The sequence below is a fragment of the Pieris napi genome, chromosome 19 (genome assembly GCF_905475465.1).
Source record: "Pieris napi chromosome 19, ilPieNapi1.2, whole genome shotgun sequence".
In the NCBI taxonomy this organism is placed as follows: domain Eukaryota; kingdom Metazoa; phylum Arthropoda; class Insecta; order Lepidoptera; family Pieridae; genus Pieris; species Pieris napi.
The window spans coordinates 7,108,188-7,118,370 of record NC_062252.1 but is presented as its reverse complement, the minus strand read 5'-3'; positions in this window follow the sequence as shown (position 1 = coordinate 7,118,370).

The window sequence follows — 10,183 nt, the reverse complement described above, 5'->3', positions numbered from 1 at the left end:
GATAATATCCGGGATAGTATGAAAATTTGTAAGTAAAATTTCAAAGTTCGCGAAATTTGCCGATAAGCTCCGAATATTTTGCGTTATAATATTTAGGACTTTATTATGTTTAGGTAAATAGTTTCGGACTTCATGTGGATCACAGCAATGGCTTGAAGCAACCGATACATTATCGATGTTGTTTAATAATTGTCTATTATTAATTAACTATTATTAATTACAATAAAACATTACATATTTAATCAAATAAGTCGTACATATTGACGAACTGCCTTGCGATTATGTAACTTACTTTTCGAACTCACACAGCGGTTTTCGCCGCGGCGCGGCGGTCGCGCTTAAATTAGTCGTAAAGCAGTCATTTTACGATTTGGCATACTGATAAACAATAAACTACAAGCTCCCAACAATGGTGTTTTACGGGCTGCAAGCTATTATACCATTACGCTATGGAGGCTAGTAAAGATTGCAGTAACCAATTACAAATTCATAGATAATTTTGATTTAGGTGCAACTTTTGTAACAGAAAAAATATTTTTCAGAGTAGTTGTAATACAGTTTTATTTTAATCAACCGGTGGCATAGCAAAGTTTCCTAGTTTGTAGGATTTTCTATAAAAAATTAATGAATCTAAAGGTTTTCTAATAAACGTAAGTTGTGAAGTGTAACTTGGTGCAACTTTGTAGTAACTTTTGTAACTAGTGGTCCCGAAGTTTGCGACTTTCTAACTTTGCGCTGGGCATCCGCACGAACTTCATATCTATTGATACATTAATTATCGGATTTTGATTTATAGATTCCATTCGAATTTCAAACATTCAATTATTGTATGTCTTCACGCTTAATAGGTATTTCGTTAGTAATAATTGGTTATCAGTATTATGGCTAAAGTATCTTTTACACTTCGAATCGTTGTAATTTTCCCAAATTTATGTCTCGAAAAAACACATAAAGTAATAAAACAATGATGTTTTGGTAAAAAATAAAATATTAGATTTTTTATGATTGTAGTTAATCAAACCACAACGTAATGTTTAAAAAGCTACCTTACATTTTGGGTAATACATATTCTCTCCTCGTAAAGAAAAGAAGTTTTGTAAAAAAGAATGTCACTGCAAAGTTAAGTCATCAGTATGTCAGATGGATTCTGTTGTGAGTGTGACAAATGGTTGAAATTTCAGAGTTTTCGAATTACAATAAGAACGCGCGTCTAAAAGCGTAGGCTGTACTGTTACGAACAGGACATTTCGTTTGGGGCCCAAACATTGAACGAACCTTTTATTTTGGTATACTTTATCCTATATATTTTTACCTTTATATTTTAAAAACAGTTTACTATAGTGCGTGATACAACCTGCATTTAACTTCCACTAGATACGAAGTCTTACAAAAAGAACAGAAGCCTTACACACACACACTTAAAAATAGTTAAATTGGAAATGGGCCGCGACATTGCCCGCGTTTGTGATGACAGATGGGTCAAAACTTTACTTAGCCCAGTCGAAAGACAAAAGAGAGGATGCCCATCAGAAACCAGGGAAGATGAAATAAAAGTGATAGCGATGATTGGAAAATTTTACCATATTAGACAATTGAACAAATAATTCCTCAAGAGGCCTTACCTCTGTCTTAGGTCGTGTACTAATAAATATAAACTTAATTTAATTATTATAGTACTTGACTACATGCAATTTTTTTCATTTGGGGTCAAGTATTCAGCGTATTTTGTTATTTAAAATTCAATGTAAGTCTAAAAATTGAGGGTAAGTAATGTTATAATGTGATTTTTATTAAATAACATTTAATAAGTGAGAAGAGTTTAGAGTTTGTAGAAGAGATACAGATACGATAGAATTATAAATTTAAATACATATTTAAGACATTAAAATGTGTCAAATTCTTACGAATCTTTATGAGTTAGGGCCGCAAATAATTCTGAATCCGTCCTCTTTCGTAAATGTTACAATGTTGTCAATCAGTCAGCGCCAGTCCACGCATTTCCTTTCGTTTCCTTCTACTGATTTGATTGAAAACTTCTGTAACACCTGAGACCAATCTCGTATTTCTTAACACTGCAATGTGCTTTATTTCTCACTACTTAAAATGCTAAGCAGCTATTATCTATCTATTCAGTAACTAAGAGAATGGAAATTGTTAAACTGTATATTTAAATAGTATTTTCATAGAATTATGAAAGATTATCTGTGTGGAGAAGTTACCTAAGTTAATAATAATGAATATCTCTCTATAAAAAAACATTTTTGAAATGTCGTTTTATCACTTCGGGTTCAACTGGTTGAACTTAAAAAAATTACCTGCATGTGGATCCAATAGATAACCAAATGTATTCAACGCAGTAATTTATCTAAATGGCAAATCATAGTTACTGAACTCATTTCAAGGAATTTTTAACATTAAAATAATCTTATCATTTATATATCCTCCACCTCATTGATGGAAGCCAAACGCTGCTTCGCCTTCGGTCTTGCAATTAAAACAGGATTTTGCTGTTGTATGATAGTTTATGATTAAATTCAAGGAATTTAAAAAGATATGAGCATAATATATTAAAGCACAGAGCGAGTGGAAGAAGGATGATGTACTAGTCTTCCAACCTAAAGAGAGGATTCTCGACCAATCTTACCACTGAGTGGGCCGAAAGCCTCAGTGAATATGATCGAGAACATATTAGCGGCCGGAATAACTTAGCGCCTTTCATGATATGACGTCATCAGAGTAATTTATAAGCACTGATTATCGATCGCTACAGATGTATGCATGATTTGAATTTGAACGACGATCTTCTTTTGTTTTTAGACATTAAACCAGCCTTGCGATTCTGTGACTCACTTTTCGAACTTTTCGAAATCAGTCGTAAAGCAGTCATTTTACGATTTGGGATTCTGATAAACAATAAACTACAAGCTCCCTCGCTATCAGAATGTCAAATCGTAAAATGACTGCTTCACGACTGATTTGAGCGCGACCGCCGCTGCGAAAACCGCTGTGAGAGTTTGAAAAGTGAGTTACAGTATCGCAAGGCAGGTGCTTAAAATGCGCACTATATAGGCAATTGATACTTTATTCCCAAGGCGAATCTATAAATCCCACACACTTAATTCATTTAAACCACTGACGAATAGTACCTTGAGGGTTCCATTTTAACGGTGAAAGTTAACCGTGGGTTAAAATTGTTAGCTTTAAATACGTCTATCTGTAGGGTAACGAACGGTACAATTGTACTTTAGGGAATACAAGTTTCGCTGTGTTTCTACCCGTTGTTCAAATTGGGTCGAGCTGGATTACTCTGATTGTGTTAAATACAGTACTTGTTACAACACTGAAACTAGTGTTGTATGTTAGTTTAATCAAAATACACTTGTTTAGCTTCATTTGGTCGTTTTAAAAGTGGTGAGAAGGTGTTTTTTGCTATTTTCAACTGAAAATACTTAGAATTGTACATAGTTTTCATTGTACAAACTTTGCATTGCACATTGACACATGCTGAAAATAAATGCGTTGTTTCGACAATTAAATTGACTTTAATGTTATAAAGTATTCTCGACGAGAATAGGAGACAGATGAAGTCTACTCTGAGATGAAGCTCCGTAAACTTTTATTATCTAACGTTTTCCTTTAAATCTATGCGTTTTAATATATTTAATTTTAAACGCTTTATAGCAAAAAAGGTATGGATTAAGTCTGTCCCGTAAACTTCTATTATAATAGAAGTAAAGTAACATGAATAATTATTTATGTTACTTTTAGTAAGAATAATTAATTTTAAAATCTTGATAAATTTATTTATTTACACTTTGTTACATACAGAAATACAGTACAATTAAAGTAACTAAATAAAAACGAGGGCAACTTGAGATCGCTTTCCAGCAATCTCTTCCAGCCAACCACTGTAAGAAAACAATTTAAATGAGATAAGATGAGTGCAATAAGTGCAAAACTTCACACATAAAATTACTTAAAGGAATCTAATGGAACAAATCAATTAAAACAGTGAAACTGGCAAAAAAAGGACACATGAAAAAGAAAACGGCACTCATTTTAATCCATTTCAATGTATTAAACATGGGTAACAACGTTAAACCTGAGACCGAAGAGCTGACAGCTACCTCGGACAAAGAATTAGTCTAGCTATTCAAAGGGGGAACGCTGCCAGTATCTTCGGAAACTTGCCAAAAAGGACTCCTTTTCTTAATATATTTTCGTTATTATATTTTAAAGTTAGTTAATATGTTTTATTCTTATTTTATTTTTTGGTTTAAATCCTGTTTATACATTTATAAAGCCTGGAAATTTAACGTCGCCCTAACATTAAGTCAAATCACGAAAAAGGGTCAAAAATAAAACCAATCCATTTGCGAGTTGTTATAAGTTAGAACAATGGCATCAGATCATTACTCACCACTTAAATGAACTTGAGGTGAGCCGCTGTATGACGCTCATTGTATAACTTTTTGAAACTTCAGCGTTCAACCGAAAATTTGAAAGCGACTATTAAACTTTACGAGGCGTCCCAAGACGGTGAACTTTTTAATAAATCCATCCAAACGTAAGGACATTACCTACAGGCTCGAACGACAAAAGGGACGCCATTTAGAAGCCATTCCTTCATCTATCAGAGTGACACGCAATCAAACAATACAATAAAACTTCTCTTCCGAAAAATACTTGAAAATAATTCCCCATTTAAATTCAGGAGGGAAGGTTCGCACGTTAACAAAGACTGTTTAGCCGTGGAGGTAATAACGAGACGCTTACTGCTTACGTATTGTCTGGATAGGAATAAACTATGTACTCCACACGTACGTTGAAAAGCATATGAAAACGCTTTTTTTATAAATGTTCTTGAGTTTTGTATTAATTATTATGCAAAGAACTTTAGTAACATTAGAAGTAGAAATAACACTTAGGAGTATTGATATTGTCATGCCAATGTATGCGTAACGCTCTTTATTTTTACACGAAGACTTAAATAGTGAATGTTTTATTTCCAGCATGACGTTTAAAAACATATGAAAGCGCTTCTTTAATAAATATTCTTGAGTTTTGTATTAGTAATTATGCAAAGAACTTTAGTAACAGTAGAAGTAGAAATAACACTTAGGAGTATTGATACTGTCATGCCAATGTATGCGTAACGCTCTTTATTTTTACACGAAGACTTATATAGTGAATGCTTTATTTCCAGCATGACGTTGAAAAGCATATGAAAACGCTTTTTTTATAAATGTCCTTGAGTTTTGTATTAATAATTATGGAAAGGACTTTAGTAACATTAGAAGTAGAAATAACACTTAGGAGTATTGATACTGTTATGCCAATGTTTGCGTAACGCTCTTTATTTTTACACGAAGACTTAAATAGTGAATGTTTTATTTCCAGCATGACGTTTAAAAACATATGAAAGCGCTTCTTTAATAAATATTCTTGAGTTTTGTATTAGTAATTATGCAAAGAACTTTAGTAACAGTAGAAGTAGAAATAACACTTAGGAGTATTGATACTGTCATGCCAATGTATGCGTAACGCTCTTTATTTTTACACGAAGACTTATATAGTGAATGCTTTATTTCCAGCATGACGTTGAAAAGCATATGAAAACGCTTTTTTTATAAATGTCCTTGAGTTTTGTATTAATAATTATGGAAAGGACTTTAGTAACATTAGAAGTAGAAATAACACTTAGGAGTATTGATACTGTTATGCCAATGTTTGCGTAACGCTCTTTATTTTTACACGAAGACTTAAATAGTGAATGTTTTATTTCTAGCATGACGTTTAAAAACATATGAAAGCGCTTCTTTAATAAATATTCTTGAGTTTTGTATTAGTAATTATGCAAAGAACTTTAGTAACAGTAGAAGTAGAAATAACGCTTAGGGGTGTTAATACTGTCATGCAAATGTATGTGTAACGCCTTTATTCATACACGAAGACTTAAATAATGAATGTTTTATTTCCAGCATGACGTTTAAAAACATATGAAAGCGCTTCTTTAATGAATATTTTTGAGTTTTGTATTAATAATTATGCAAAGAACTTTAGTAATAGTAGAAATAACGCTTAGGAGTATTGATACTGTCATGCAAATGTATGCGTAACGCTCTTTATTTTACACGAAGACTTAAATAGTGAATGTTTTATTTCCAGCATGATGACTAAAAAAAAAGAAAGCGCGACTTTTTGAGTTTTGCGTTAATAATATTGCATAGAACATTTGTAACAGTAGCAGTAGAAATAACACTTGCAAGTCTTGTTTGCGTATCGCTTATGCCCTTAACCCTTTATGCTTACAAGATGCCTTAAATAGTTATGTTCCTCAAAATCTAACATTATTGCTTTTATGATTATAACTATTATTTTCAATTTATCGACACAGTCAACTCAAAAGTAAATAAAATTAGTTTGAAACGGATAAATACCCTGAAAAGCAAAGGTCCTTTTTAGGGCATGTAATTATATTTGTAGCGCAGTATCGTAGTAGTCGTAGGTTCGATCCCTGGCTGTGCACCATTTCATGTACTTTCATTCAATGTGCGCAATTAACATTCTCTCGAATGGTAAAGGAAAACATCGGAAGGAAACCGGCTTGCCTTAGACCCAAAAATCCACGGCGTGCGTCTGGCACAGACGGCTGATCTTGTCTATTAGATTAACAAATGATCATGAAGAAGATGCGGAAATCTGAGGCCAAGGCCTAAAAAGGTTGTAGCGCCACTCATTATTTTTCATTACATTTGTAGTAAGTTTTCTAGTGTATTTCAGTAATTGCATTTATGTATAGTAATATTAAGTCTAAATGTACGTTAATAATAGAACAACACCAGATCTTTATATCTTAAATATATATTTTAAATACAGATGATTAATTCTATAATAGTGTATAATAAAAGTTTTTGTTATAAGCGACATTGTCTATGTTATGTTACACGAAGCTAAATAAGGCTCGGATCACAGATGTGCCTGTCGTTACACTTCGGAACTCATAACGATAATTGAACTCATCATCGCTCCCATTATACTGATCACCCTTATTTTATTCCACTTACATCTAGTAGATAGCTTTCTTAAGAAGAAGATCATTTAGTCCTGTAGGCTTACCAACTAACTTCCACTGTGATTCTGATGATAAGTTTCAGTACTAATCAACTAATAAGTAAAAATAAATCTGTGGCGCTACAAGCTCTTTAGCCCTTAGTCTCAGATTTCTGAATCTGTTTCATGATCATTTTTAAATCTAATAGGCAAGTCGGTGATCAGCCTCCAGTGCCTAAACACGCTGTCGACTTTTTGGGACTAAGACATATCGGTTCCCTCACGATGTTTTCCTTCACCGTTCGAGCAAATGTTAAATGCGCACATAGAAAGAAAATCCATTGGTGCACAGCCGGGGATCGAACCTACGACCTCAGGTATGAGAGTCGCACGCTAAAGCCACTAGGCCAACACTGCTCACAAGTACTACGGATATTAAAAGAATATCAAAATTGATTTTCGTCGTTATACGTAATAATTAAAGAAATCTTAGTTTATGGTTCATAGTTGTCAAGTGATAGTTATCAGCCATAGTTGGGTGATAGTAATACACACATGTAGACCTACAGGTTCACAAGAACATTTTACATAACATTTTAATTTCCATTAACAGGATTGTGCTGTACAACAAACATTTATCAAATAAATCCGATTTTTATGTTTCAGCGAAAAACGTGAACCTATTTTCTATAAAATACTAAGTTTGGTAGAATTCCTTTTTTACTATACGACCTGTTATTAAGATATTAATAAACTGTAACAATGTAAAACAAACTATTGTTCTACTCCAACGAATTACAGTTCTCAGCCTTGAAGTTTGTAAAACAAAGAATCTATTTGTAGGTTTAGAGATCCGGAGCCAAGTGGAATAGGCAGTGTAATTTCTAAGCTTTTGGCTCTGTAGTAGTCGTGAATGTATGCAGATTATAATTGTAGGTGGTACTATGTTGATTTATTTATACCAAATGGCTAGCAAGCCAGCGCACCGGTGATCTATGTGTGATGGACTCAGTTTCTAGACAATGTTAAGATGATTTGTTATGGCATTTATTATTAGTTTCATTTAGTTAGCCGTCGTTACAGAAATAAACAACAAGATAAATACAATAAATAGGTTATATGATAAATTTATCTATGAACGTTTTCATATGTGACATTATCTATACAAGTAGGGATTTCGGTAGAAGACAGATTCCTGCGTCTATCTTATATGAACCAAGTATTGGTAATTCGGGAATCGAACCCAAACATCCAAGTCCCTAAACCACTATTAAACGAGACGATGGAAACGATTTAGTTTATTACTTTCAACAAATCCATGTATATACCACTGTATATATGTTAACGTAAAATTGTAAACACCGTTAGATTGTAATCTATCTCGCGAGATTATAAACTGTCGAAAGATTGTGAACCTCAGCGTACTGCTTACAATTTAACGTATTATTATTCGGTAGATTGTACTACACTAACTTAGTTATCATTCAAACTTCTTTGGTCAATTAGAGATTAATTTTACTTCCCAACAATTTCATATAACTACCGAATAATAATACCTTAAATTGTAAGCAGTTCGTTGAGGTTCACAATCTTTCGACAGTTTACAATCTCGCGAGATAGATTACAATCTAACGGTTTTTACAATTTTACGGTGACATATACATATACACGCACTCTGCTATAGTTTCTTTTATTTAACAAAAATAATATAAAAATATTATACTTGTTTGGAATTATTGAAAACAAGAAGTAATTGGACAAATAGTTTATTTTTATCGTTATTACAATTAAAATGAATCTGTAGGCAATGAATACCTAGCCTAGCCATAGTTTTTATAAGAGCAGTGTGGACTGTGGGCCTAGTGGCTTGAACGTGGGCCTCTAAACCCTGAGGTCGTATATTCGAATCGCGTCTGAGCACCAATGGATTATTCTAGGTGTGCATTTAACGCGTGAAGGAAAAAACGTCGGAAACTGGCTTGCCTTAGACTCGAAAATTAACGGCCTGTGTCAGAAGGCTGATCATCTAATCGTCTCAAGAAAAATAAATGTGCACAAACAGATAGAGGTTTTAGGCCCAGAACTATGGTGGTGTATTAAATATTTTTACATTTTTAAGACGGTAAGTGTGAATTATTGGTTTGCCTTATGTCAAATACTGTTAAATAATATAAGCTTTCGAAATAAATGTTTACCAATAAACCTTAGTTATTCTTACTGTAATACCCACGCAATTGCAGTAATCCGTACAGAATAAGTTGGAAATATTTCTAAGTTTTCTTTCAGACATCATAATATTGTCCCGTGGGAGTCAGTCTAAATTAGATAGGGCTCTTCAACGTAGGATTGAAATAGGAAAGCCGATTACATGCAATTGTTTTCGTTGTCTCCATGGCGACGGCTGTTTCACTTTTAATTAAGTAAAGCCATAGAAATTGATTCCATGTTGAATTTTTTATTAGAAATATAAAACGAAGGTTATAATTTGTTAACGGCATATCGACAAAAATCTATAGATTCAGAGCCGAGACTTAGCGCGGACCATGACACCCGTAGAATACGTTGTTGTCATTGAATAAGTTTTTAAATTTATGCTGTAAATGCATTACTGTGACGTGATGCTTTGCATTGTGTCGGGACGGTTATTATACACACTGTAGTTACTGGTAACTTCCATGGATCTCGACAGTTTTGTATATAGGTAATTTCGATCTAATCGATCTAACCGCTCTTCTATATTTTTGATCTGTATCAATCCAATTATTGCTGCGCTTGAACGTTCAAAATATTTTGGTCACTTCGAAGATGTGTTGGCAACACAAGTTCAATTAGTTCTTCAGACATTTTAAACAAATGAATGTATTGTGTGCATAGCGTCATGAATTGAAGTTCGCAATAATTTGTAAATAAATTCAAATTCAAGGTATTCAAGGTATTCATAGGTAACACAATGTACACTTGTGATTCGTCATTAAAGAAATACATATTAATGCTTCTATAAATAAATATGTTACCTTCTTATAGTTATATCCTAATAGTATTATTATCCTTTCACAATCTGACTTTTTTTAAATAAACGCAATAAAAATAGAATGTATATAGGGTTATCTATGACATAAAAACAAACTAA